We start from the raw sequence: 6,259 nt of genomic DNA on the forward strand, positions 1-6,259 counted from the left end.
GCAGGGCAGGCCTTGCGTTAAATGCATAAGCAAACAGTATGGTAGTACCAAATTAATAATGTGAATATAACACATACTGGAGAACTCAGGAGTCTCTTCGCATGGAACAAGACAATACAGAACACAGTTTGTAGGTGAAAAAGTCTATATTGAAAACACATGGCGCTTCAAACAAGTGCAGAGAAAACTCAAGTCTATAACACTTAAACAACTTAACAAGTCTGTAGGAAATCTCAGAGAGAAATGCAATCAGCAGACAGTCTGTAAAGCACAGTCTATACTTGAGAACGCTGGAAACATAAGTCTGTGTCTAGTTCCTGCATGGATAAGCAAGTCCAAACAAGGTGTTAAAGGGACTCTGTCACCTCAATTTGGTGGGCCCTGTTTATGGTCTGATGGGCGGTGTTTTCTGTTCCTTCATTCACCCCTTCCTTTCCCGCTGGCCGCAATATTGTCTTGAATTTGATTAGGTTTCCTCCGTAGAACACACGTGCGCAATGTAATCTTGCCTTGCACACGTGCAGTATGCTTTGCCCAACTGCGGGCAAAGCTGAAAAGCATTAGTGCGCATGCGCCGACACACTATGTCCCGGAACACAGCGAAATACTTCAGGGAGAAAGTGCGCCGGCGCATGCACACTAATGGTTTTCGGCTTTCCCCGCAGTCGGGCAAAGCATACTGCGTGTGAGCAAGGCAAAATTGCATTGAGCTCGCGTGTTCTACGGAGGAAACCTAATCAAATTCAAGACAATATTGTGGCCAGCGGGAAAGGAAGGGGTGAATGAAGGAACAGAAAACACCGTCCATCGGACGATAAACAGGGCCTGCCAAATTCAGGTGACAGAGTCCCTTTAAATTATCCTGAAGGCCTGGGTAGAAAGTCTTAGGCTGTGTGCATACGTTGCGGATTTATCGCGTTTTTTCACTATAAAACAGCATAAAAAATACATGCATACATTATGCATCCCATCATTTAGAATGCATTCCGCAATTTTGTGCACATGATGCGTTTTTTCCGCGAAAAAAAAACGCATCGCGGTAAAAAACACAGCATGTTCATTAATTTTGCAGATTTTTTGCGGATTTCCACTATATCATTGCATTGGGAAATCTCCAGAAAAAAACGCAAAAAATACGAGCAAAAACACATCCAGATTTCTTGCAGAAAATGTCCGGTTTTGCTCAGGAAATTTCTGCACGAAATCCTGAACGTGTGCACATAGCCTTATTGTATGAGCACATGTTGTGGATTTGGCTGCGAATCGGCAGCGGATTTGGCCCTGCGGATCTACGGCAGTGTTCCATGCGGTGTACAGTACCATGTAAACCTATGGAAAACCAAATCCGCAGTGCACATGCTGTGTAAAATTCCGCGCAGAAACGCAGAGGCTTATTTTCCGCAGCATGTCAATTCTTTGTGCGGATACCGCAGCGTTTTACACCTATTCCTTTATAGAAATCCACAGGTGTAAAAACGCAGGCGAATTCCACACAAAATCTGCACAAAATCAGCAGGTAAAACGCAGAACATTTTACCTGTGGATTCTGCAGAATCCGTGCAGAAAAATCCGCAATGGAATCCGCAACGTGTGCACATACCCTTAGATTAAGCAGAGCAGTCCAGATCTTTGCAGCTAATTAAATGAGACAGAACCAGAGCACCAACCAGCTTACGTGTTTAGCAATTGCAGGTGTAGGTCAGCGGCATAGAAGAAGCAACACGAGCAGTCAGGAGCAGGAGGTACGCTGGCACAGATGAATGCAGCAGGATCTCAGAGAGCGAGGAGCAGAATATTCAGACAGGTTTGCAGGAGCAGCCAGAAAGCCAAGAAGTCACCAGGAGCAAGAAACACAAGCAGAATACTCTAGCACAGACTAGAGTATGAGGTGGAGTTATAAGGCAGGAGGACAAGGGGCACATGAAACAAAAGATGCCATCTTGGAAAAGGGCAGGCATGCCCAAAAGGTAACCAAAAACCATTCAGAGTCCTGACATTACTCCCTCCTTAGAACCAGCCTCAGGACGATCCTGGACCCGGCTTCTTGGGGAATCTCTGATGGAAACGAGAATTTTTCTGTTGGGCACTGATGTTTTCCACAGGTTCCCAAGAGTCTTCTTCAGGGGGATACTCCTGCCACCTTATCTGGTATTGGAGCCGATTCCTGCGAATCCTGGAATCAATAATTTCTTCCACCACAAATTGTTCTTGCCCACCACAGGCTGCGGAGGTGGTGAAACACATCCCTGGAAGGTATTAGGAGATACGCGCTTTAGGAAAGATACATAAAAAACTGGGTGTACCTTCATAGTCCTAGGCAGCTTGAGACGGCTGGCCACAGAGCTCACAATACCGTTGATCTTGAAAGGGATGATGAATTTCTGTCCAAGTTTCTGCGAAGGAACGTTTAACTTCAGATTTTTAGTGGATAACCACACGGAATCTCCTACCTTGAACATGGGTGCAGGTTTACGGAATCTATCAGCCAATCTCTTATAAAGTTCTTGAGCCATGGTCAGGGATTCCTTCAGAATATCTAGAGTTTGCTTCATCACAGTCAGCCTTTCCTCAACTGCTGGAACCAGAAAATTAATCGGAGACCTAGGTAAGATACACGGATGTTAACCCAGATTGGCAAAGAAAGGTGTGAACTTAGTGGAGGCACTCTGAGAATTCTTATATGAAAATTTGGCTAATGGCAGTAACTCCAACCAATAATCCTGGAGATGGCTGACATAGCATCATAGATATTGTTCCAACATCTGGTTGGTACGCTCAGTCTGACTATTTGTCTGGGGATGGTAAGTGGAAGAGAGACAGACATTAATATTGAGTGCAGAACAAAACCCCTTCCAGAATCTTGAAGTGAACTGTACTCCATGGTCAGAGATGATCTCATGCGGGACCCCATGCAGCCGAAAGACATTCTGTATAACCAAGTTCACTGTATCCTTAGTTGAGGGGAGGCCGGTGCATGGAACAAAATGAGCGGCTTTAGTCAGGTGATCAACTACCACCATGATCGTGTTCATGTCCCCCAATTTATCAATAAAAAACTGGAAGGAAAGTCAAAGTGCATTAAGGTCTTATCTGGGTATTAGGAGATACCTCTAATCAGATTTTACTCACCAGATAGAGCCCTAACACAGGCTCTGCTGATCCACCGGTCTCCTCGTGACCAGCCTGAGTAAAAAATATATATATATGTATATACTTTTGTGGTTTCCTGATGGAGTCATAGTACTCCAAAACGCGTTGAATAAAGCCACTTTTTCATCTGAATATCCATTTGGACTTCTATCTTTCAAGCAGCGCAGAGTTAATCCACCTTTTCATCCCATTTTTTGCCCCCGATGTAAGCAGCTCCACAATAAAGACAATTGAGATAGACCCCCATGGTTGCAGAAGACCCGTAAGAGAGAACATAGTCCTTAGTATCCTTCAGGCAAGTTGGCAATCAGAAAAATTGGCTTAGGAACTCTTGTGTCTTCTGTACCCCCCTGTGACCAGCCAACTTGGAGTCATGGACCAAATTGAGGATCTGCAGATGGAGGGCCTCAGGGATGTAGATACATTGATCTCTGAACCACATGCCACCCTTAAAGACAAGATTAATATCAACAGGTGGGTTGGCCAGAAATACATCACCGTCATAAGCCTCTCTGCATTCCTTCCACAAGTACTGATCGTGGATAACGCCAATGACGGCATCAGAAAGAATGGTCTTGGATGGGGCTCCAGGTATGGAACTCACAGCATGGATTTGGGATAAAGCATCAGCCTTCCCATTACGAGAACCTGGATGGTACGAGAAAAAATTAAATTGAGTTAAAAATAAATTACAAAGAGCCTGAAGAGGAGAAAGACATCTAGCGGATCTAAGGAACTCTAAATTGCGATGGTCAGTCAGCACTACGATCTGTTGTGTAGCTCCTTGCAGATGATGCCTCCATTCCTTGAAAGCTACAATAATAGCCAGCAGTTCCTTGTCTCCCACAGCGTAGTTCTTCTCTGCTGAGGTTAGTCTATGGGAAAAGAAAGCACAAAGATGTAGCCATCTTGGAAAAGGGCAGGCATGCCCAAAAGGTAACCAAAAACATTCAGAGGCCTGAAAGTGAACTTGGTTTTTATGTGACCATCCAGTACGTGTGTTGAAAAGCTTATTGGGGTGCATGTAACTTTGGTGCAGGCAGGCCTTGCATTCAATGCATAAGCAAACAATATGGGAGTAGCAAATGAATAATGTGAACGAGGTTTTCCTGTGCCCATCCCGTATGTGTGTTCAAAGGATAATTGGGGTTCATGTAACTTCAGTGCAGGGAAGACCTTGCATTAAATGCATAAGAAAACAGTATGGGAGTACCAAATGAATACTGGGAACTTTGGTTGCATGTGGTCATCCATGACGTCTGTTGAATAGGTTGTTAGAGTGCATCCAAATTTTGGGCAGCCCTGCGACTCACTGCATATGCAATAACAGTATAAGGGACCCACTGTTTAATAATGGGAACAACAAAGCATAGCAGGCTGATAGCTCTCTAAGAAAAATGAAGGCCGACTGTGTAACACCCGAGGAATTCAGTTGTTACAGTGGTATTGCCTTTCTCACGGGGAGGGTGATGCCATGCCTGGAAGCGAGAAAGATCCTCTTATCAGGTAACACATACATACAACACTGTTCTGACTCCAGGTCAGAAGGGGGAGCTTGAGACCTGGTTTGAGGGTAGCTTCCCTGTATATTCTGGCTGGAGGAGGAGTTGAGGAGTCTGTGAGGAGAGCTAGAGCTGAGCAGACATGCGGCTCTGCAGCTCCTGACAGGAGAGTCAGGCAGATTGTAGGAGACAGGAGGAAGGTCAGGGGAGAAGATGTGTATGTTTGTTGTGGCACAATTTCATATATATATATACATACATATATATATATGTAAACTATTTAAGGTTGGTATGACCACAATCGTACTTGCCCAATTAACCATATTACCAGGCCACTTTTATTGTACAATGTAAAGTGGAACCCAAAAAACAATGCTAGAATTGTCTTTTCTTTACCATTTCACCCCCATTTGAATTTTTCCCCATTTTCAGTACGTTATATGATAAAGTAAATGGTGGCAATTAAAACTACAATTTGTCCTGTGTATGACAACATCACGGCTAGTTCAGCAGAAAAAAAAATGCAAGACCCTTGAATGAAGGGAAGGAAAAAATGAAAACGCAAACAAATTGCCTCCAAAGGGAAGAAAGCATGAGTACCGTATTTTCTGCTGTATAAGACGACTGGGCGTATAAGACGACCCCCAACTTTTCCATATAAAATATGGAATTTGGGATATACTCGCCGTATAAGACGGGGGTCATCTTATACGCCCAGTCATCTTATACCGTGTGTGCGGTGCGGATGGTTCCCAGGATCTGGAAGAGAGGAGACTCTCCTTCAGGCCCTGGGTTCCATATTCATGTAAAAAAAAAGAATAAAAATAAAAAATATGCATATACTCACCCTCCGACGGCCCCTGGCTCTCAGCGGTGCAAGCGGCAGCCTCCTTTCCTAAGAATGCATTGAGAGTAGGACCTGCGATTTTCAGATACCCCCCCCTAGTTAATTTCCTATCTTGTGTCTGTTTGGTTGGTCCCCCACTTTTGAGTATACCAATTCATGTATTCATTGGTTGAACATTCTGCTGGTATATCATTCGTTATAATGCCACCTAATATAATGTCAGCAACATCCTACTGGTTCATTGATTTGACAATTTATTGTTTGATACTGTTTTATATAAGAGAATGTCGATATTCATGTTATATGTTAATCCCTTTGGAAATGTTTATTTAAAAAAAAAAATGTAGAATTTAAAAAAAAAGTGTCATATTTTGTGCAATGCTTAAACTTTAATAAAAAATTACATAATTAAAATAAAAGGAGGAAAACTCCCCTTCTGAGAAAGGCGTAGGTGACGCGATGAAGAGTTTGTTATATGCAGGTGTGCTTCTGACGGTTAGGAATCTCTGTGTGGCACACTTACAAAGTGACTTTTTTAGCACATACTGTACATACCTTTCTACACTGAGCAGATCTTTATCTGTGTTTTGCAATGAACATCAAATGTTCACCATTGTAAATCTTTGGAAAAATGAAAACAGTACATTGAAAAGCAAAGGTTTGATACAGATGCAATTTTTTAGAAAACATTGGTTTTATTATTTATCTAAAACCCATGGCATGAATCTGCCATCACTTAAAAAAGACTTCACTAAATCTC

The 6,259-nt window shown here is 43.0% G+C and overlaps 1 protein-coding gene across 1 annotated transcript in view; it reads right to left on the bottom strand.

Annotated features, from left to right (window-relative positions):
• Positions 1–1,871, bottom strand: part of TRAT1 (T cell receptor associated transmembrane adaptor 1) — a 136,473-nt gene extending 134,602 nt beyond the window's left edge. The window contains exon 1 of the mRNA XM_077299681.1: positions 1,676–1,871. The gene's annotated coding sequence lies outside the window, so the exon portion shown is untranslated. The remainder of the gene's footprint in view (positions 1–1,675) is intronic.
• Between the last annotated feature and the right edge of the window lie 4,388 nt (positions 1,872–6,259).

Source organism: Ranitomeya variabilis, chromosome 3, assembly GCF_051348905.1.
Source record: "Ranitomeya variabilis isolate aRanVar5 chromosome 3, aRanVar5.hap1, whole genome shotgun sequence".
Lineage (NCBI taxonomy): Eukaryota > Metazoa > Chordata > Amphibia > Anura > Dendrobatidae > Ranitomeya > Ranitomeya variabilis.